Raw genomic sequence first — 22,006 nt, forward strand, 5'->3', positions numbered from 1 at the left:
CGTAACCGCCCCCATCGTATGTGCGGCACGTTCAATTTTGTTGAATGTGCCGCACAAACAATTAACCCCCGTCACACGTACTTACCCATCCATACGACCTCGATGTAGGCGGCGAACGTCCACTTCCTGGAGTGGGAGGGACGTTCGGCGTCACATCGATGTCATGCGGCAGCCGGCCAAGAGAAGCTAAGGGGCGGAGATGAGCGGGACATAAACATTCCTCCCACCTCCTTCCTTTCCGCATTGCTGGCCGGGAGCCGCAGGAGGCAGGTAAGATCTGTTCATCATTCCCGTGATGTCACACACTGCGATGTGTGCTACCCCGGGTACGATGAACAACCTGACGTTCAATTCATGAGGAATGAACGACGTGTATGCGATGAACGTTTTACCGTTCAATTGCAATCGCACGTAGCTGTTACACACTACAATGTACCTTAGGATTCCGGATGTGCGTCACTTACGACGTGACCCCGCCGACACATCGTAAGATATATTGTAGTGTGTAAAGCGGGCTTAATTTTCTTCAGTGCTGCAATTGTTCAACACATTACTGTCTTTAGTATATGTCTAATGTGCTATGGCTCTCTGCACCTATCTCTATTGCTGAGCATTAACGTACGCTCACAATCCTAAATCTCTACAAAATGCCTGCTGCATTCATTACCTAGGCTTTATACATACTCTGAGAGTCCATCCTGTAAAGCAATATGTGGAGGATCACACAGTCGTGTCTAGGGTTTTTTGAGCCTTCTATATCTGATGCTATATTTTGCAATGTGCAAGATGATGAAGATTTTTTTTCTCTATTCTATATAATTGAATAAAATTCTTAAAAATTCTGCCATATTTTTATTTATTTTACATGAAGATTTTCCCAATCTACTGTATGTTTACTGAAAATGTTTCAGTGATTTCTTTCACGCTATTTAGTTTACAAATTTTGTTAAGAGTTACACATTAGACTTGTGAAGTATACATGGCTCAAATTATTGATCTTGAATTACACCAATGGGACATGAAGCAGAATCCATTTCAAGGAAAAGTGAACCCATTAGACTCCTCAGGCATTCAATTAAACTATTATTTTATCTACTTCAATTGATGCTTCTAACACTATCATATGTAATTGAACAGTAATTACATGTTAATGAGTGTTAGTTAATTTACAGAATAAAACCTGAGAAATTACAGTAGACCTATACACTAGTATATAATTATCCTGTTAGTGAAAGTTCAAAATCCATGTTTATTTTCCATAATTTGAGTACAAATATACACTCACAGGTTTTTTTTATTTTTTTACAGGCACAAAATAAAAAAATCTATATTTTTTTCTTCTATCAATTATTATTTTATCGCTAAATGTGCAGAACAAAATGTTATATTTTACATTTTTTTCTCAGATTCTATGTTATATATTTCCATCTACTATAGAATGCTGCATTTTTTTGTCATAATGCACAATGATTCTGATGGACCACATTATGAGTAAATTTGATAGGTTTAAAGGGAATCTGCCAACAGGTTTTTGCTATTCTATTTAATCTGAGAGTAGCATATTATAGGGTAAGATAGCCTAATTCCAACAAAGTGTCATTTTGTTTACTGGGTGCAGTATTTTTGACAGGATCAAAGTTCTTAGATGTAGCATGTAGATGAGCCCAGAACGCTGCCGCTTTTTGTGTGATTTGTCTATAGACAGTGAGCTGTTTATTAAAGTAAGTGGGCATGGATGGACAAAGGCTCATGTGCAATGTAGTCTGGAGAAGTGATAATCACCTGGAAATGAAACCTTCATTGTAAGTAAACAGCAACACATTGTGTAATAAGTGACACATCATTAAAATCTTTCTTTAAACCCCTATCACCTGTTATCTTCACATGGCATAGCAAAAGACTGCTGATGGTTTCCTTTTAGGTTCCTTATGATCTCCAAGCCAGCAGCATTTACATTTGTACATCAAAATTCCCTTCCTAACCATCCCTTTATAACATCATTTTCTAAAATAAAACTTTTAAAAAGCAGTTATTACATCCCTTTTCCTTATTCAAATTAGGCATTTGACTACTCACAGGGGCATTAGTTTCCTTAAGTAATCAGCCCTTTTTTCTGTGCTATCACATCCCTGTGTGCGTAATAACATGATTTCCAAAAACAACGTCACCAGCTCCCAGAAATCTCACCCTTGCACGTGGATCCTTTCCGCTGCTTTAGCTGGATATTCTCGTCCCAGCTTCATAGGCAGCATTGCAAATGATCCTAATGTGGGCGTCACACGAGACGATCTATCGTGCAATCGCACGAGCAATTGTACCCCCCCCTGTCGTTTGTGCGTCACGGGCAATTAGTTGCCTGTGGCGCACAAAGTCGTTAAACCCCCATCACTGTGGGCGGCGAACATCCACTTCCTGAAGGGGGAGGGACGTTCGGCGTCACAGCGACGTCACACAGCGGCCGGCCAATAGAAGCAGAGGGGCGGAGATGAGCGGGACATAAACATCCCGCCCACCTCCTTCCTTCCTCATTGCCGGCGGGACGCAGGTAAGCTGTGTACATCGTTCCCGGGGTGTCACACGGAGCGATGTGTGCTGTCTCGGGTACGATGAACAACCGGCGCACAGAAGAAGAAACGAGTTTTTGAAAATGAGCGACGTGTTAATGAGCAACGATAAGGTGAGTATTTTTGCTCATTCACCATCGCTCGTAGCTGTCACACGCTACAATATATCAAACGATGCCGGATGTGCGTCACTTACGACGTGACCCCGCCGACATATCGCACGATATATCGTCTTCCTGTGATGCCTGCATAAGCCTTCTGCACTTCCTATCATGCGCTGTGCACTTCTGAAGTCAGGAAGTGTACACTCAGCTTCTGAGGTTCACTGCACATAGTCCATAGCGCAAACTACTTTGGATCATGTGCAGTGTACCCTTTGAAGCTGGGAAAAAAACATCCTACTTCTGACGTGCACTGTCATGGCCAGAATGATAAGCGCTTTTTTGCAAGATTTCCGGGAGCTGGCAGTGACGCCACTGTTTTGAAAATTATGTGATTACATCCCCAGGGGCATGCTAACATAGAAAAAGGGCTAACAACTCAGGGGGACTAATGCCCTTGAGACTACTCACAGGACTATTCTGAATAAGAAAAACTGAGGTAATAAAAGCTTTTTTTAAATCTTATTTTAGAGAATGATGTTATACAGAGCTGGTTAGGAAGGAAATTTGTACATGCAAACGTAAATGTTGCAGGCTTGGAGGGCATAAGGGACCTGACAGGTTCCCTTTAAATAAACATCTATCAGTAAATAAACAGTTATAGATCCATTAGGCATGGAAATGGAAATGGGAATGCAAATCTGCTTGTACAATATACAACACTCTTTTAAATGTCCCAGTCCTTGGTCTGTTCACATTGTATAGCAACACATAGTAAAGTGAACTATACAAGATAAACAAAATATGGGCTGCTCAGGGAAAAAGTATTTGTGGGCCTGGCCAAACAGGACGACAACTCCCTGACAAATAAACAAAATGCTCTTTGGTTGAGTGCAATGATTTTTAAAAGGTAACTTTCATTTTTTTAAAGAATGTATATACTATAGACACTGCACAGTTTCTCTGATCAGTCAAAATGCCACTCTGACATCTGCAGCATCAGCTGTGCACACAGGGCAGTGGGCAGGTTCATCAGTAAAGGCTACTTTACACACTGCGATATCGGTCCCGATATCGCTAGTGTGGGTACCCGCCCCCATCTGTTGCGCGACACGGTCAAATCGCTGCCCGTGCCGCACAACATCGCCGAGACCTGTCACACATACTTACCTGCCCGGCGACGTCACTGTGACCGGCGAACCGCCTCCTTTCTAAGGGGGCGGTCCGTGCGTCGTCACAGCGACGTCACGGAGTGGCCGCTCAATAGCAGCGAAGGGGTGGAGATGAGCGGGACGTAACATCCCGCCCACCTCCTTCCTTCCACATAGCGGCCGGGAGGCAGGTGAGGAGAGCTTCCTCGTTCCTGCGGCGTCACACATACCGATGTGTGCTGCCGCAGGAGCGACGAACTACATCGTTACTGCTGCAGTAACGATAATCGAGAATGGACCCCCATGTCACCAATGAGCGATTTTGCACGTTTTTGCAACGATGCAAAATCGCTCATCGGTGTCACACGCAGCAACATCGCTAACGCGGCCGTATGTGCGTCACAAATTCCGTGACCCCAACGACTCCGCATTAGCGATGTCGCAGCGTGTAAAGCCCCCTTAAGTCTATGGGCATATACGTTCACTGCAGCTGTGTGTAGACTGACCCATAAACGTCTTATTAAGCCTGCCCTGCACATACAGCCTTTGCTGGCGTTGAGGACTTCAGAAAAGTATTTTGGTGTTTCACACTTGTTCCAGATCCAAGATTTTTCCCCATTAACCTGGTCCACTGGACTCTATTGGACTCCATGGGCTTTGCAGGTAGCCCGACATTCTTCCATGTGGCTGTCTGCCTGGGACTACATAAGGCTCACTAAGACACACACATGTGTCTTGATAGTAAGACTTTTAGTTTTCTTAAGTCCCATGCAGCCTCCAGCACTTCTATTACCTTTTTCCGTCATCCCTCAGCTGCCTGTTGCACTGTGGCCCATGTGCTCAACTGGACCTGGGGTTTGGAAGATCCACTTTACTATCTCAATTGAAATATTTTACCAATTAACGTATGTCCCAAATTGGATCACCAGCCAAGGTAAAGCGGACAGCTGTGGTCTGGTATTCTCAGGGTGGGAAGGTCCATAGTTATTGGCCCTTCACAGCCTAAAAATAGCAGGCCGCAGGCGCCCCAGAAGTGGCGCATCCACTAGATGCGCCAATTCTGGCGCTTCACCCCAGCTCATCCCGTGCCCTGGTGCAGTGGTAAACGAGGTAATAAATGGGGTTGATACTAGCTGTAAGGTCACCTGACATCAAGATCAGCAGTTTGTGATGTCATGGCGTCTATCAGATACCCAACATCACAAACTGTTAGTACTAACAAAAAAATAGACAAAAAAAATGTATTTGAAAAAACACTCCCCAAAACATTTACTCTTTCACCGATTTATTGTAAAGTAAAAAAATAAGGGGGTCCCACGACGACTCTGGACCGTCTAGAATATGGGGGGACAGGCTCAGTGAATGTATCCCCCATTTTCTAGGAGTGCACACCCTCCATGTGAGGAGTGTGGGTGCAATGAAGCTGCACCCACTCTGCCCGGGTCCACAGCAGCAGAGTCCATGTCGTAATTATTGCTACCAAAGATGCAATGCCCAGCTCAAGAGATAAGGGCATGCCTAATCAGGAGAACTATTCTACATTTCCAAATGTTGATATTTGCTGATAATATTGCTATTCCACCTACTATATATTGGGGATAGGATCATGGAGATGGAATACCCCTTTAAGTCCAGTTATCCTGCTGAATGAATACTAAACAACAGAGCTCGCTATTTAGACATGTTTTCTTGTGTCGTATAATGGTCTCTCATGTTTGGTAGTTGTTCATCAGGGCAACTATAAAATCAAATACCTCAATTTGGAAATGTAGTATAGCTCTCCTGATCACCTATGTTCCTTACCTCATGAGCAGGGCATTGTAGTAGCTTACAGATGCATGGTTACTGCCACTCACTGTGACTGAACACAGGAAGCAGAGCTGACAGCCGCTCTGTGCATGCGGCAGCATCTATTGTGAAGTAGGTGGCCGCGGGGGATCAACGCTGCACCGGTACCGTGGGACACCGGGGAAGACCGGTGAGGTTATAGGGGATGACCTGGCAGGGCCTGGGGAGGAGTTTTATGTGGCATATATCATGGCACATGCGGCAAAAATCAGAGGAGTAAGGTGAATGCGGCCGGTGCGCTGCTGTGCGTGTGGCCATCTTGGATTTCTGGGAGGGGGTCGGGGGGGCACTTTGGCGACACCGGGGGACCGGAGGGGACCGGTTAGGAGATTTATCTCCCATCTGACATGTTTGTTCATGCCAGATGGGAGATAAATATTTTTTTACCGGCGCTGTCACTTACTGTAACGTGATCATCGGTATATAGTGTATACCGGTGATCACGTGAGCGGGGACCGGAAAAACCGGCCTGAATCATGATCTCTAGGGTCTCGGCTATCCCCTGAAACCCTGGAGATTTTCTGACACTGGGGGGCGCTATTCACTTATTTCTGCCTGCTGTTTATAAATGGCAGATCAGAATAAGGCTACATTCACACGACCGATCCGTTTTTGCGGTCCGCAAAAAACGGTCGTTTTTTTCACGGATGCATCCATGTGGCATCCGTTTCCATTCCATATACGGTCCGTATGTCATCCGTTTGTCATCCGTGTGCCTTCAATTTTTTTGCGTACTGCAAAAAAACTGATGGAGGGAAAATAATATAATGTCCCACTCTCCTGCATTATGTAATTTTGCACCCTTTGGTGCCTTTCATGTGGCACTAAGGGGTGCTTAGCCTTGTATTTAGCGAAAAAAATAAATAAATTTAAAAAAAAAAATCACCTTGGGTTCCCACTATTTTTGATAGCCAGCTAGGGTAAAGCAGACGGCTGCAGCCTGCAGACCATAGCTGGCAGCTTCACCTTGGCTGGTAATCCAAAACTGAGGGCACCTCACGCTGTTATTTTACATTAAATAAATAATTAAAAAAAAAAAACACATGGAGGTCCCCCCAAAATTGGATCACCAGCAAAGGTAAAGCAGACAGCCGGGGTCTGATATTCTCAGACTAGGGAGGTCAATGGTTATTGGACTCTCCCCAGCCTAAAATAGCAGTCTGCAGCCGCCCCAGAAGTGGCGCATCCATTAGATGCGCCAGTCCTGGTGCTTCGCTCCAGCTCATTCCGTTGCCCTGGTGCGGTGGCAAACGGGGTAATACATGGGGTTAATACCAGATGTGTATTGTCACCTGGCATCAAGCCCTGGGGTTCGTGATGTCAGGCGTCTATCAGATACCCGACATCACCAACCCAGTCAGGATTAAAAAAAATAGACGGCAAACACATTTTTATTTGAAAAAACACTTCTCAAAACATTCCCTCTTTCACCAATTTATTAGAAAGAAAAACAAATCCAGGTCTTATGTAATCCAAGGGGGTCCCATGACGATCCATACCATAGTCAATGTCCCAGCCAATGAAGAACAGAATATTCCATATTGGCTGGGAGAGCAAAGCAGAGACCTGAGCTAACATCAATATGTCAGCCCAGGTCACTGCAGGGCATGACAAGTGCTGCTGTCAGGAGGATAGCGCGGTACATTACCTGCGGTGATCGCTGCACTCCTCATAGCAGAGCTGTCACTGCAGGGCATGACAAGTGCTGATGTCAGGAGGATAGTGAGGTACATTACCTGCGGTGATCGCTGCACTCCTGATAGCAGAGCTGTCACTGCAGGGCATGACAAGTGCTGCTGTCAGGAGCTTAGCGAGGTACATTACCTGCGGTGATCGCTCCACCCCTGATAGCAGAGCTGTCACTGAGTTCAATGACCGCCGCCTTCACAACCAAGTATCGCAGGTGCCTATGACGTCACCGCTAGTCACAGTCTCGGGTCAGCAGCGAGAGGAGATGTGACAAGCGGCGGCCATGGAAGACAGTGACAGCGCTGATGTCGGGAGGGCAGGACTTCATCACCGCAGGTAAGGAACTTCACTAACCTTCTGATGTCAGCGCTTGTCATCCCCGCGGCTGCTGGCACTGCAGTGTGGGCAGCTGCGGACACCATACAGTGCAGGCAGCTGTGGACACTGCTGAGCGGGCAGCCGTGGGGCTGGAGCTGGAGCGGGACACAGACTGCAGTGGCATCCGACGGAAGTCACACGGAATTGCTTCTGTGTGGCTTTTGGGGATTTTTGCACACGTAGCCAGGGTAAACATTGGGTTATTAAGCAAAGCGCTTTGCTTGGATACTTGATATTTTCCCTGGTACCAGCTTACCGCAGGCTGCCAGCGATGGCTCCCTGCACACGTAGCTGTAAAAAGCCACGCTTTTGGTGATTGAAGAGTTCTCGAATGCTACTCGAACTGTCGAGCTTTTAGCAAAAGGCTCAAGTTCGTCGAACAACTCGAACACCCCCCAAAATCACTCGAACATGAAATTGGCGAACCTCGAGCCTCGAACATCGATCATCTCTAGCCATTAGCTGTAAACTTTTTAATTATATTGAGCACTTTGGACAAAGGAAAATATTTCTGGAGATGGACTTGTAAACTTGACATAGTTCATATTTTCATATTTTCAAACAATTTTGGTTCTGAAGTCCTTAGACAGTTCTTTTCTCCTCTCTTTGGACTCCATGCTTAGTGTGACATACATAGACACAAAATGCAAAGATTGAGTCAATTTTCCCCATTGTATCTGGTTTCAAGTGTATTTTCATATTGCCCACACCTGTTTCTTGCCACAGGGGAGTTTGAATGAACATCACATGCTCGGAACAAAGTTGTTTACCCACAATTTTTTAAAGGGGACATTTTTTTTGTCTGGCTCATTTTTTGTTTTGTGTCATCTTGTGTTTAATATGCCTTTTGTTCCCATTATTTTTGTGGTATTCCAATACACACAAAAGAAATGAACATGTGCATAACAAAACATTTGTAATTGCAATAATTTTCTGGGAGAAATACTTCATTTTGAGAGGGTATCCCTGTGCGGTAGCATTTGTCCCATACAGGGTGGGGGATACTGTGTGTGGTAGTTAGAGATGAACGATGTTTGAGGTTCACCAATTTCATGTTTGAGGGATTTTGGGGGGTGTTCGAGTCGTTCGATGAACTCGAACGATTTGCTAAAAGTTCGGTAGTTTGAGTTACGTTCGAGAACGGTTCGATCACCAAAAAGCATACCTAGTTACTAGCTTGCATTTCACTGTGATAGTGTGAGCAGGGCCGGCTCCAGGTTTTTGTGGGCCCCGGGCGGAAGAGTCCCAGTGGGCCCCATCCACACACAGACACCGATACGAACACGTACATATACATATTTAAAGACAAACTCACAAAAATACATATAAACAGACAAATCTATACAGTCATATACACTTACAGACACACACACACACACACACACACACACAACCTTGCTACATACAGACAGACAAACACACACAACTCTGCTACATACAGACAGACAAACACACACAACTCTGCTACATACAGGCAGTCAAACACACACAACTCTGCTACATACAGGCAGACAAACACACACAACTCTGCTACATACAGACAAACACACACAACTCTGCTACAGGCAGACAAACACACACAACTCTGCTGCATACAGGCAGACAAACACACACAACTCTGCTACATACAGGCAGACAAACACATACAACTCTGCTACATACAGACAGACAAACACACACAACTCTGCTACATACAGACAGACAAACACACACAACTCTGCTACATACAGACAGACAACCACACACACACACAAGTCTGCTGCATACAGACAGACACACACACACACCTCTGCTACATACAGACAAACACACACACACACAACTCTGCTACATACAGACAAACACACAACTCTGCTACATACAGACAAACACACACAACTGTGCTGCTCTGTGGGGCCCGCACCCGTGGCTCTGCGGGGACAGCACCCGCGGCATCGGCGGGGACAGCACCCGCGGCATCGGCGGGGACAGCACCCGCGGCATCGGCTGGGGGGGATTGGCAGGGCATACATCTGGGGGGCTAGAAGCAGCTCACGGGGGCCCATAATGGGGAGGTGGGGAGGGCACTTACCCGATTAGGTCACGGTGGACAGGAGGTCCAAACAGCGCCGGACAGAAGCTCACCTCCTTCATCTGTGGGACTGAGAAGGCGGTAGCTCCACCCACAGATGAAGTTCAAACCAGGATGTCTGCGCGCCTTAAAGTCACGGCGCCGCAGATTGCTGCCGAGGACTGCGGTCCCCGGAACTCGGCCGGGGGCAGCAGAACTGTAAAGGCGAGTGGGCCCCGGCCAAGGGACAGGAGAACTGACGAGGCCGAGTGGGCCCCCCCGGCTCTCCAGGGCCCCGGCATTTGCCCGGGTTTGCCGGGTGCTGACGCCGGCCCTGAGTGTGAGTCACTGTGAATCATGATATTATCAAAATTCAGCGTATAGTGTGCGGGGGGAACGGGGTTTAGATCAGTGCTGCGATCAGTGCTGCTGCTGCTGAGTGCAGAAAGAATGGCGATCACCATTTTTTATTTTTTTCCTAACCACACATACAGTGGGGCGGGCCAGGCTATCAGCAAATCACAGACACACACACAGCAAAGTGGATTTTTGCAAGACAAGCAAGGGCATGTGTCATAGGCTGTGCATGTCACATGTCCTTGCCTTATAAGACACGGCCATTTTCCCCATCGCCGCCATTATCTCTCTGCTACGGGAGGGTGACAGTCACTGCTCCTGCTCCCGCTGCTGCTGCTGTGTGCACTATAGACATACAGCGCAATCTACACAGCGCTTTAGGGATTAGGGACTACTTGTAATTTCAGCCCTTTTCAGGGCTACATTACAGCCGTTCATAGCCATTTTTGCTAGGCAGGTCTGTGCCAGCGCTGTGCAGGGATTTCAGCTCAGGCAATTCCTTGGTGCATTTTTTCATTGGCAGGGATAGAGAGTGAAGCTTACTTTGCTGTCCAGCTACCTACAGCACCTGTGCATTCTACACACCTGCCCATTTTTGCTACACAATTTTCATTGCAAACAGTGCTGACACTTTTAGTGGCATACTAAAATTGTCTGGGATACGAACTTAGTGTTCCTTTGCTGTCCAGCTACCTACAGCATCTGTGCATTCTACACACCTGACCATTTTTGCTACGCAATTTTCATTGCAAACAGTGCTGACACTTTTAGTGGCATACTAAAATTGTCTAGCATACTAACTTAGTGTTCCTTTGCTGTCCAGCTACCTACAGCACCTGTGCATTCTACACACCTGTCCATTTTTGCTATGCAATTTTCATTGCAAACAATGTTGACACTTTTAGTGGCATACTAAAATTGTCTGGGATACTAACTTAGTGTTCATTTGCTGTCCAGCTACCTACAGCACCTTTGCATTCTACACACCTGCCCATTTTTGCTACGCAATTTTCATTGCAAACAGTGCTGACATTTTTAGTGGCATACTAAAATTGTCTGGGATACTAACTTAGGGCGGCTTTGCACGTTGCGACATTGCACGTGCGATGTCGGTGGGGTCAAATCGAAAGTGACGCACATCCGGCGTCGCAGTCGATATCGCAACGTGCAAATCCTTTTTGATACGATGAACGAGCGCAAAAGCGTCGTTATCGTATCATTGCTGCAGCCTCCGACATTTCCATAATGCCGGTGCAGTGACAGGTACGATGTTGTTCCTCGCTCCTGCGGCAGCACACATCGCTGTGTATGAAGCCGCAGGAGCGAGGAACTTCACCTTACCTGCCGCCGGCTGCAATGAGAAGGACGGAGGTGGGCGGGATGTTTACATCCTGCTCATCTCCGCCCCTCCACTTCAATTGGCTGCCTGCCGTGTGACGTCGCTGTGACGCCGCACGACCTGCCCCCTTAGGAAGGAGGCGGGTCGCCGGCCAGAGGGACGTCGCACGGCAGGTATGTGCGTGTGAAACTGCCGTAGCGATAATAATCGCTACGGCAGCTTTCACTAGATATTTCACGTGCGACGGGGGCGGGACTATCGCTGCAGCATCGGTAACACATTGTTACTGATGTCGCAGCGTGCAAAGCCCGCCTTAGTGTTCCTTTGCTGTCCAGATACTTACAGCACCTGTGCATTCTACACACCTGCCCATTTTTGCTACGCAATTTTCATTGCAAACAGTGCTGACACTTTTAGTGGCATACTAAAATTGTCTGGGATACTAACTTAAGCGGGCTTTACACGCTACAACATCGCTAATGCGAAGTCGTTGGGGTCACGGAATTTGTGACGCACATCCGGCCACATTAGCAATGCCGTTGCGTGTGACACCGATGAGCGATTTTGCATCGTCGCAAAAACGTGCAAAATCGCTCATCAGTGACATGGGGGTCCATTCTCAATTATCGTTACTGCAGCAGTAACGAAGTTGTTCCTCGTTCCTGTGGCAGCACACATCGCTCCGTGTGACACCACAGGAATGAGGAAGCTCTCCTTACCTGCCTCCAGGCCACAATGCGGAAGGAAGGAGGTGGGCGGGATGTTACGTCCCGCTCATCTCTGCCCCTCTGTTTCTATTGGGCGGCGGTTCAGTGACGCTGCTGTGATGTCGCTGTGACGCTGAACAAACCGCCCCCTTAGAAAGGAGGCGGTTTGCCGGTCACAGTGATGTCGCAGGGAAGGTAAGTATGTGTGACAGGTCTGGGCGATGTTGTGTGACACGGGAAGCGATTTGCCTGTGTCACACAACCAATGGGGGCGGGAAAGCACGCTAGCGATATCGGTACCGATATCGCAGCGTGTAAAGCAGCCTTTAGAGTTCCTTTGCTGTCCAGCTACCTACAGGACCTGTGCATTCTACACACCTGCCCATTTTTGCTACGCAATTTTCATTGCCAAAAGTGTTGACACTTTTAGTAGCATACTAAAATTGTCTGGGATAGTCAGTGATGGTTCTTCAGCTGTCAATAAAGCTAGACCACCTCTGCATTGTACACCACCTCTCCATTTTTGCTACAACATTTTAAATGTCCAATCTGGTCACAAATAAAATGAGTGGCAAAAGGACAGATGCTGTTGGAAAGGGGAACAGGCGTGTTGGAAAGGGAAAAAAGTTTGTGTCCGTGGGGTAGGTGGAAAAGTAAAAGTAACATCTGCTGAAGAAAGGCCATCTTCCAGCAAAAGTAAGATGTCTACTACTTTCCGTGGACAATCTGTGGTGATCCCTTTTTTACAGAACCGAACAACTCAAACAAAGGTAGATGATGCACAAAAAAAGAACATGCTTGAATGGATCTCAAGTGCTCCAACAAGTGGCCTCTCCTCCACCTCAACTTCAACATCCAAAAAACAACAGTCCTCTGAGTTGTCACCCCAATCGCACTTGCTTTCTACCAGCTCTCAAGTCTCCACCCACCATGCAGAGTATGGGGTAACAGAAATGGGTGAGTCTGCAGAGCTGTTCAGTCACACTATAGCCTGGGAATCAGAGGTCTGCTCCCAAGCTACAGTGAGTACAGACCAGGAAATGATTTGCAGTGATGCCCAGAAGCTTTATGAGTCAGATTCAGGCCCTGATGACCAAGTTTCTGAGCATAATATAGACCCTCATTCCCAAACTGTAACACCTCTTGGTGGAGACAATGAGGAACATACTGATGACGATGAAACTCAGATACCTGATTTGAATGACAACTTAACTATTCAGTCAGGGCAGGAAGAGGTTAGGTCTGAGGACGAGGGGAGTGCAAACACACCGGTTGATAATGATGTTGTAGATCCCACTTACTGTCAACCCACAATCAGGCACTCGAGGACGTCAACAGAGGCGGTAGAGGAGGATGCGACTGACAGCGAGGTTACCTTGCACCTTTCTTGGACAGAGTCGGAGTACTGGAAGCACATCAACATCTGCATCCTCAACCACAACTCTGCCTCTGAGCACAAGTCGGGGTGGCTCTGCAGATCGCATGCGCTCTAATAGTTGCCTTGCCTGGTACTTTTTTGACATCGCAAAGGATCACCCAACTCATGTTATCTGTAAAATTTGTCGCCAATCTGTAAGTAGAGGCCAAAAACTCACTAGTTTGACTACTACGTCTATGAACCGTCACATGAATAACAATTATAAGTTGCAGAAGAAGCATAAGTCCCGGTGGGAAGCTCACTGTGCTACAATGCGACCAAGCGGAGCGGGCCAACCACCGTCTGCCCCTTCAAGTGCATCCGCGCACTCTTCATCCTCTATGACTGTGGGGACAGCTGTTGTTTTGGAAGGGGAAAAAGGTGCTGGTGTAGAGCTCTCTCAGACATTGAGAGTAGAGATGAGCAATGTTCGAGGTTCGAGATTCACCAATTTCATGTTCAAGTGATTTTGGGGGCTGCTCGGGATTGAACTCGAACTCTTGAAAGCTTGACAGTTTGAGTTAGGTTCGAGAACGGTTCGATCACCATAAACGTGGCTTTTCACAGTACGGCTATGTGCACACGTTGCTATCTGAGTGCATCCTGCATCCCCAGCATAATCCCTCCCCCTTTTCTACTCACCGATCACGGGCGTCTCGCTTCACATCTGTCACAAATCTGCGGTGTCTTTTCCTCTTTTGAAAATGGCTGCCGCTTCATTAGTCCATTGGTTATTCCGTGCTCTCCCCGCCCACCGGCGCCTATGATTGGTTGCAGTCAGACACAGCCGCCGGCGGGCGGGTCTATATCGTGCAGTAAAATAAATAAATAAATAATAATAAAAAAAAAAAGAGGTTTCCCCCATATTTGATACCATCCAGGATAAAGCCGCATGGCTGGAGGCTGATATTGTCAGGATGGGGAGCGCCACGGTATGGGGAGCCCTCCAGCCTAACAATATCACCCAGCAGCCGGCCGGAATAGCCGCATCCATTAGATGCGACAGTCCCGGACTCTACCCAGCTCATCCCGAATTGCCCTGGTGCGGTGGGAATCGGGGTGATAACGGGGTTGATCATGCAAGGTGTCTCCCTGTCTATGATCAACCTGAAAGTGAAAGTACATAAATACACCTAGAAAAATCTTTTATTTGGAATAAAAGACAAAAAACACAGTGTTTCACCCCTTTATTAATCACCAAATACCCCTCCAGGTCCAACGTAATCCACACGACACTGTCAGCTCTGCTCCCTGAAGATGTAGCGCACCGTAGAACACCATCGCGATGTATCAGGTCCACGTAGCAATGAAGTGAATCGCGCGGTCAGAAGAGACTTCAGTCAGCACTGCAGGCTTCAAGATTACAAAATCTGCCTATCTTTATCAATAGAGGCAAAACTATCAGCTGATGCCGTCGGACAGGAGTCTGCACTAAAGTGTGTAGTTTGGGTTTTTTTTTGCACTGATGCATCAGCTGATTGTATAAAAGCCGTGTGTCATGTGATTCAGGCCCTTGAACCTGACACATCATCTGATCGCTTTGCCTTCCAGCAAACCGATCAGATGATATTGGATCCAGATTGGATGGTGCGGGACCCTTGACCCAGGATTACTGGGTACAGCAGGCAGGTACGGCTGCCCCCAACCCCCAGCTGCCTATTTGTACCCGGCTGGGAACAAAAAATATAGGGAAGCCCGTTCTTTTTAATTATTTAATTAATTTCATGAAATAATTAAAAAACAAATGACGTGGGCTTCGCCCCATTTTTGTGTCCTGCCAGGTACAACTAGGCAGCTGGGGATTGGAATCCGCAACACAGGTTAGCCCGAGCTTTCTGGGCCCCTCTGCTGGGAATTGCAATCCGCAGCCGCTCCAGAAAATGGCGCTTTCATAGAAGCGCCATCATCTGCCGTTGTATCCAACTCTTCCAGCAGCCCTGAAGCTGGGTGGCTTGCTGCGTAATAATGAGTTAATACTAGCTTTGTTTTACTAGCTAGTATTAAGTCAGAGATTCTTAAGGTCAGGCAAGCTTGACCCAGCCATTAAGAATCTCCAATAAAAGGTTAAAAAAAAGACACCACAGAGAGAAAAAATACTTTAATAGAAATAAAGACACACTTAGAGACTCCAGGTTTATTACTCCCTATCAGCCCTCTACGATCCTGCTCTATAGCAACGGTGATCTTCGTTATTGACCGGCTGTGGCAGCCGGTGAATAACAGAATGGGGAAGCAGAACGGTGAGTCGACCGTGTGCCAGAGCATGTCGCCGGTACATAGAGATACACAAATGATCACCGCATACTGGAGAGATGCACTGACAGGTCCTAGCATGACGTCAAAGCCATGTGACCAGTCTGTAGCCAATGAGATAACAGACACGTGACTGGTCACATGGCTATTTTGATGTCACGATAGGTCCTATGCTGGTGCTGGTTACCAGGAGGACGCAGCGATTATCGGAAGGAAAAACGGCTGGAGACAGAGTGCAGGACGCATCGCGGGGACAGGTAAGTAATATGGCAATATTTATTAACTGTATGTGTACATTTATAATGTGTTTTTATGTGTTTGTGTCTGCCTGGTTTCAATGGGGTTCGAGAGGTTCGTCGAACAGCTCACCGAACTGAACTCGAACGCGGTCTCCCTTCGACGAACCGAGTCGAACTCGAGCCTCCAGAGGTTCGCTCATTTCTAATCGAGAGCACCAACTTTGGATGAAGGCAACATCATGTCTCCGCCTGCACTTTCCTCACAGACCAGCAGTTTTCCAGGGACACCCTACTCAACACTGTCTCCGCACAGCAGCCAGATCTTGGTCCCACAGATGTGGACAATTAATAGACCATTTCCTCCTAGCCATGACAAAGCTAAGAGGTTGACTTTTACCCTCTGCAAGCTGTTGGCTACAGAAATGCTGCCTTTCCGCCTGGTGGATACAGAGGATTTTCGAGACCTTATGTCCGTCGCTGTGCCCCAGTACCAGATGCCCAGTCGCCACTACTTCTCCAAGAAAGGCATGCCTGCGCTACACCAGCATGTCACACAGAACATCACCACTTCCTTGAGAAACTCTGTGTGTGACAGAGTGCATTTCACCACCGATACTTGGACCAGTAAGCATGGACAGGGCGTTACATGTCGCTGACTGGGCACTGTATAACTATGGTGGGAGATGGAGAAGTGTCTGCTGTACAAGTCTTGCCATCCCCACGAGTTGTGCATCAATCCTCTGTATGTCGAAGTTCCTCCACTGCTTCTGCGTCCTCAACCACGTCTGGGTCCTCCACCTCCGCCCAAAGCCTGTCTAGTCAGGGCACCCGCGTTGTAACTGCGCACAAGGAATCCCGCACACCTCCTTACTATTCTGGCAGCAGAGCTCAACACCATTAGGCGGTCTTTACGTTGCAATGTCTGGGAAATAAGAGTCACACAGCTGAGGAGTTGTGGTCAGCTCTGGAGAGCGAGTTTAGTAAATGGTTGTCTTCACTCAACCTGCAGCCAGGGAAGGCCATGTGCGACAATGCTGCAAACCTGGGTGCGGCCCTTCGCCGGCGCAAGGTGACACACGTGCCTTGTATGACTCATGTGTTGAACCTTGTTGTCCATCAATTTTTAACCCACTATCCCGGCCTAGCTTGGCTTCTGCACAGGGCACGGTCACTCTCTGCTCACTTCCGTTATTCAACCAGCGCAGCTGACCGACTTGCATCGCTCCAGAAGTCTTTTGGCCTGCCAGTTCACCGCCTGAAATGCGATGAGGCGACATGCTGGAATTCGACTTTCCACATGTTGCAGCGACAGTTGCAGCACCGCCGAGCCCTGGTGCAACACATTATGATGCTTAGACTGGGCCAATGAGATGGAGAGGTGGGGAAGATCATGCTGCTGGAGTGGTCTCAGATCAAGGACCTATGCACCCTTCTGCACAGTTTGAACATGGCGACGAATATGTTTAGCGCTGACAATGCCATTATCAGCATGACAATTCCAGTCATTTACATGCTGGAGCACACTCTAAACACTATTTGGAGTCAGGGGATGAGACAAGAGGAAGGGGAGGAAGTACAGGAGGATTCATATGCAGAAGGGATACCAAGATCTACAAGGTCCAGATGTTCAGCATCACCAAGGCGGCAGGCATGGGATGGTGGGGGAGAGGGATTAACAAGGGCGCATGTTAGCAGCCAAACTGTTGATAAAGGTGCAGGAGACAAGGAAGAAATGGAGGACAGACTGTCGATGGGCATAAAAGACTCAGCAGATGAGGGAGACCTTGGTCAAATTTTGGTTGACTGAAGTTAGGGGGATATGTCAGAGGAAGGAAACACGGTTATCACCTCTATGCCACAAACACAGCAAGGACTTGGTCCGCATGGATGCGCAAGATACATGAGCGCCCTTCTTGCTGCACTACCTACAACATGACCCTCAGATTGTCCGAATTAGAAGTAATCATGACTACTGGGTTGCCACACTATTAGATCCCCGGTACAAGTGCAAATTTGGTGAAATAATTCCAGCCATAGAAAGGGACACACGTATGCAGGAGTATCAGCAGAAGCTGTTACTCAATCTTAGCTCGGCTTTTCCATCAAACAACAGTGGTGCACAGAGGGAATCTCACAGTTGTAACTTGCCAAGCATGGGACTGTCTCGTCATTATCAGTCAAACCGTATCAGCAACACCGTATCTGGTGCTTGTAACAGCAATTTTATGGAATCGTTTCATAATTTTTTTAGACCATCCATTGCAAGGCCACAAGAGACAAGAAGTCTAACACATAGTCAATGGCTGGAGAGGATGATACAGGAGTATCTCCAAGTGAACATTGATGCCATTACTTTGCAACTGGAGCCTTGCTCATTTTGCGCTTCCAATCTTGAACAATGGCCTGAGCTCACCACTTACGCCTTGTAGATCTTGTCGTGTCCCGCAGCCAGCGTTGTCTCTGAACATGTCTTCAGTGTTGCTGGGTATGTGTTGACAGATAAGCACACGCGTCTATCCAGTGACAATGTGGACAGACTAACGTTCATCAAGATGAACAAGTCATGGATCCGCAAGGACTTTGCTACCCCTGTGTCATCCTGGGGAGAGTAAAGGCTGGCGTATTTTGGAATGTGCTTGATGCAAATCAACCTGTCAGGTTTGCAACTGGTGCACAAGTGATGCCACTGAAGTGGTGTGTGGCCCGTTTTTTGGAAAAAAAGGAGACTCTGCTTGGAGTCCCCTTGCTGTGTTTTTAAAATGATCCAAGATGAACAAGTCATGGTTCAGCAAGGACTTTGCTTCCCCGGTGTCATCCTGGGGACAGTTAAAGCTAGCGTATTTTGGAATGTGCTTGATGCAAATCAACATGTCACGTTTGCAACTGGGGCACAAGTTATGCCACTGAAGTGGTGTGTGTGGCTCGTTTTTTGGAAAAAAGGAGACTATGCTTGGAGTCCCCTTGCTGTGTTTTTAAAAATGATCCAAGATGAACAAGTCATGGTTCAGCATGGACTTTGCTACCCCGGTGTCATCCTGGGGACAGTTAAGGCTGTCGTATTTTGGAATGTGCTTGATGCAAATCAACCTGTCAGGTTTGCAAATGGGGCAGAAGTGATGCCACTGAAGTGATGTGTGTGGCTTAATTTTTGGAAAAAATGGAGACTCTGCTTGGAGTCCCCTTGCTGTGCTTTACATGATTTTATAAGGGCATGACATGACTATATCTGTGTCTCCTCCACTTTTTACTCGTCCAGCTCTTTTGTTTTTGCATGAGTATATGTCCTTGTCACTTTCCCATGTGTTTGTGGTGTCTTGGGAGTTGTTTGTCCCCTTTTGGACACCTTTGAAGGTGTTTTCTATGTGTATGTATATGTTTGTGTTTGCCTGCCATTGTTTTCAATGGGGTTCGAGTTGGTTTGTCGAATGTTCATCGAACGTTCGACAAACTTGTCCATCGTTCCACAAACCGAACCAAACTTGAACTATATGGGTGTGGCTCATCTCTAGTGATAGTGTGGTGGAACTGGTTTGGTGGGAAAGTTTGAGTGGTGCTGGGCATATTTTAGGGTGAATACTAATTGACGATATTTCAGGAGAACCAGATCCTTCCCACATTGAAGATAGACAATGAGGCAAACAGTTCTTTCTTAATGTTTCTTTTCATTCAACACATTGCACTTTAAGAGTAAAGTAGCAGTCACAAATTTTGTGAACTTACTCTTCATAAAACTTCAGATACACAACAGTAAAGTCTCCTAAGTTTTGTTCCCTATCTAATAGTCCACCTTTGCTTTCCTTTTCTTAAGAGGACCTACAAGGGGCATAATAACTATGATGGTGATCGAGACCCATGCCCTTGGATAGATCGAGGCTCATCTTCTCATGCACTTCCTCTGAAAGCCTTATCATGTTTGGACAAGAGGAGGGTAAGAGGATCACCAAAATCCAAACAAAGTTCTCCCTTCTTGAAGTCACTGCCAAGTGCTCCATACAAAATTGTGGATCCCTGTCACATCAGAGTTTTTATTAACCCCTACCAGGAAGGGTCAGGGGCCCAGCTTGCAGTATGCCAACTTGCTCAATCTCAAGTATTTGAGCCATTTCTTTATTTAAAGCACTTAACTCTCTTCTATGAATTTCCAAACATTAGAAGGACTTCTTGCTACCTCTCTGTCATTTTGTCTCTTTGGAGTAAACATGATCATCCACTAACTGCAGCCATTTTAGGTATAACTCAACCTGCACATCCAAACTCAATTGTATTTAAGCCATATTTGAAGATCTAAGATATAGTATGTATTTTCCCTGTGAGTGGCTCTTCCCCCTGTGGGCTACTTCAAAAACGTATCTCTAAATTCCTTGCACTGTAATCATCTGGCAGCAGAGCAAGTCCAACCTTAGCAACATCCTATTATCTACAAGTCTACATTTTTATACTTTATAAATTAATATACTTGTGCCTACAGGGGTCTTGAACTACCTCATAATTTCAAAGTTTCCAACACTTTTGGCCATGACTGCATATACATTGACAGTGCACAGCCCTTAAAGATGTTGCTGGAGTTGGGCTAATTTATTGGATTTTACAAAATTTTACAAAATATGTGTGTTTCAGTAAAAGGATTATCTTTAGCACTTTTTCCTACCAACCACCGCAATGTGCTGAGACCTTGGACTTCTTCACACTAGTCTTGGACTCTTCACTCCCACTAGAACCATGACTAGAGATGAGCGAACCGGTCGCGGTTCGGCTCGAGGTCGGTTCGCCGAACGGGGGTCCCGTTCGAGTTCGGTTCGTCGAACGTTCGACGAACCGAACTCGAACGTATAGGCTAGAATGGGAGGCAATCACAAACACATAAAAATGCATGATAAATGTACACAAACAGTTAATAAACATTGCCATAACACTTACCGGTCCTCGCGATCCCTTCTGCACTCTGTCTCCTGCCGCTATTCCATCCGATGATCGCTGAATCCTCCCGGTGACCTGCACTGCCAGCAGAGAAGCAGGACCTATCGTGACGTCAAAATAGCCATGTGACCAGTCACGTGGCTATTATCTCATTGGCTACAGACTGGTCACATGACTATGACACGTCATGTAGGACCTGCGAGTGCATCTCTCCGGTACACGGTGCACATATGTGTATTGCCGTGTACCGGCGACATGCTCTAGCACACGGTCGACTCCCCGTTCCGTTAGGGACCGGCTGACACAGCCGGTCATTAACGGAGATCACCGTTGCCATAGCAACGCAGTTAGCGGTGACGTCACCGCTAACCGCGGCTCCGGGAGCACCGTTGCTATGGTAACGCGTCTGTCAGCGTTACCGCTAGCAGCCAGCAGTGATCACTCACGGAGTGAAGGCTGCACGCTGCTTCCCGATTGTAGTGAGCATTGTAGTTAGGATGGAGGTTCCCCAGCCCCAAGTGATGCCCCTCACTACAATCGTCACTACTACTACACTAGAAAGAAAGAAGACAGAAGAGCAGGATCGTGGAGGGCTGACAGGGGTAATAAAGATGGAGTCTCTAATGTGTCTGTGTATTTATTTCTATTAAAGTATTTTTTCTCTGTGTGGTGTCTTTTTTTAACCCTTTATTGGAGATTCTTAATGGCCGGGTCAAACGTGCCTGACATTAAGAATCTCTGGCTTAATACTGGCTGGTAAAACAAAGCCAGTATTAACTCATGATTACCCAACAAGCCACCCGGCTCCAGGGCTGTTGGAAGAGTTGGATACAGCGCCAGATGATGGCGCTTCTATGAGAGCGCCATTTTCTGGGACGGCTGCGGACTGAAATCCGCAGCAGAGGCGCCCACAAACCTCGGGCTAACCTGTGCTGCGGATTCCAATCCCCAGCTGCCTAGTTGTACCCGGCTGGACACAAAAATAGGGCGAAGCCC

The sequence above is a fragment of the Anomaloglossus baeobatrachus genome, chromosome 1 (assembly GCF_048569485.1).
Source record: "Anomaloglossus baeobatrachus isolate aAnoBae1 chromosome 1, aAnoBae1.hap1, whole genome shotgun sequence".
NCBI classification, from domain to species: Eukaryota; Metazoa; Chordata; class Amphibia; order Anura; family Aromobatidae; genus Anomaloglossus; species Anomaloglossus baeobatrachus.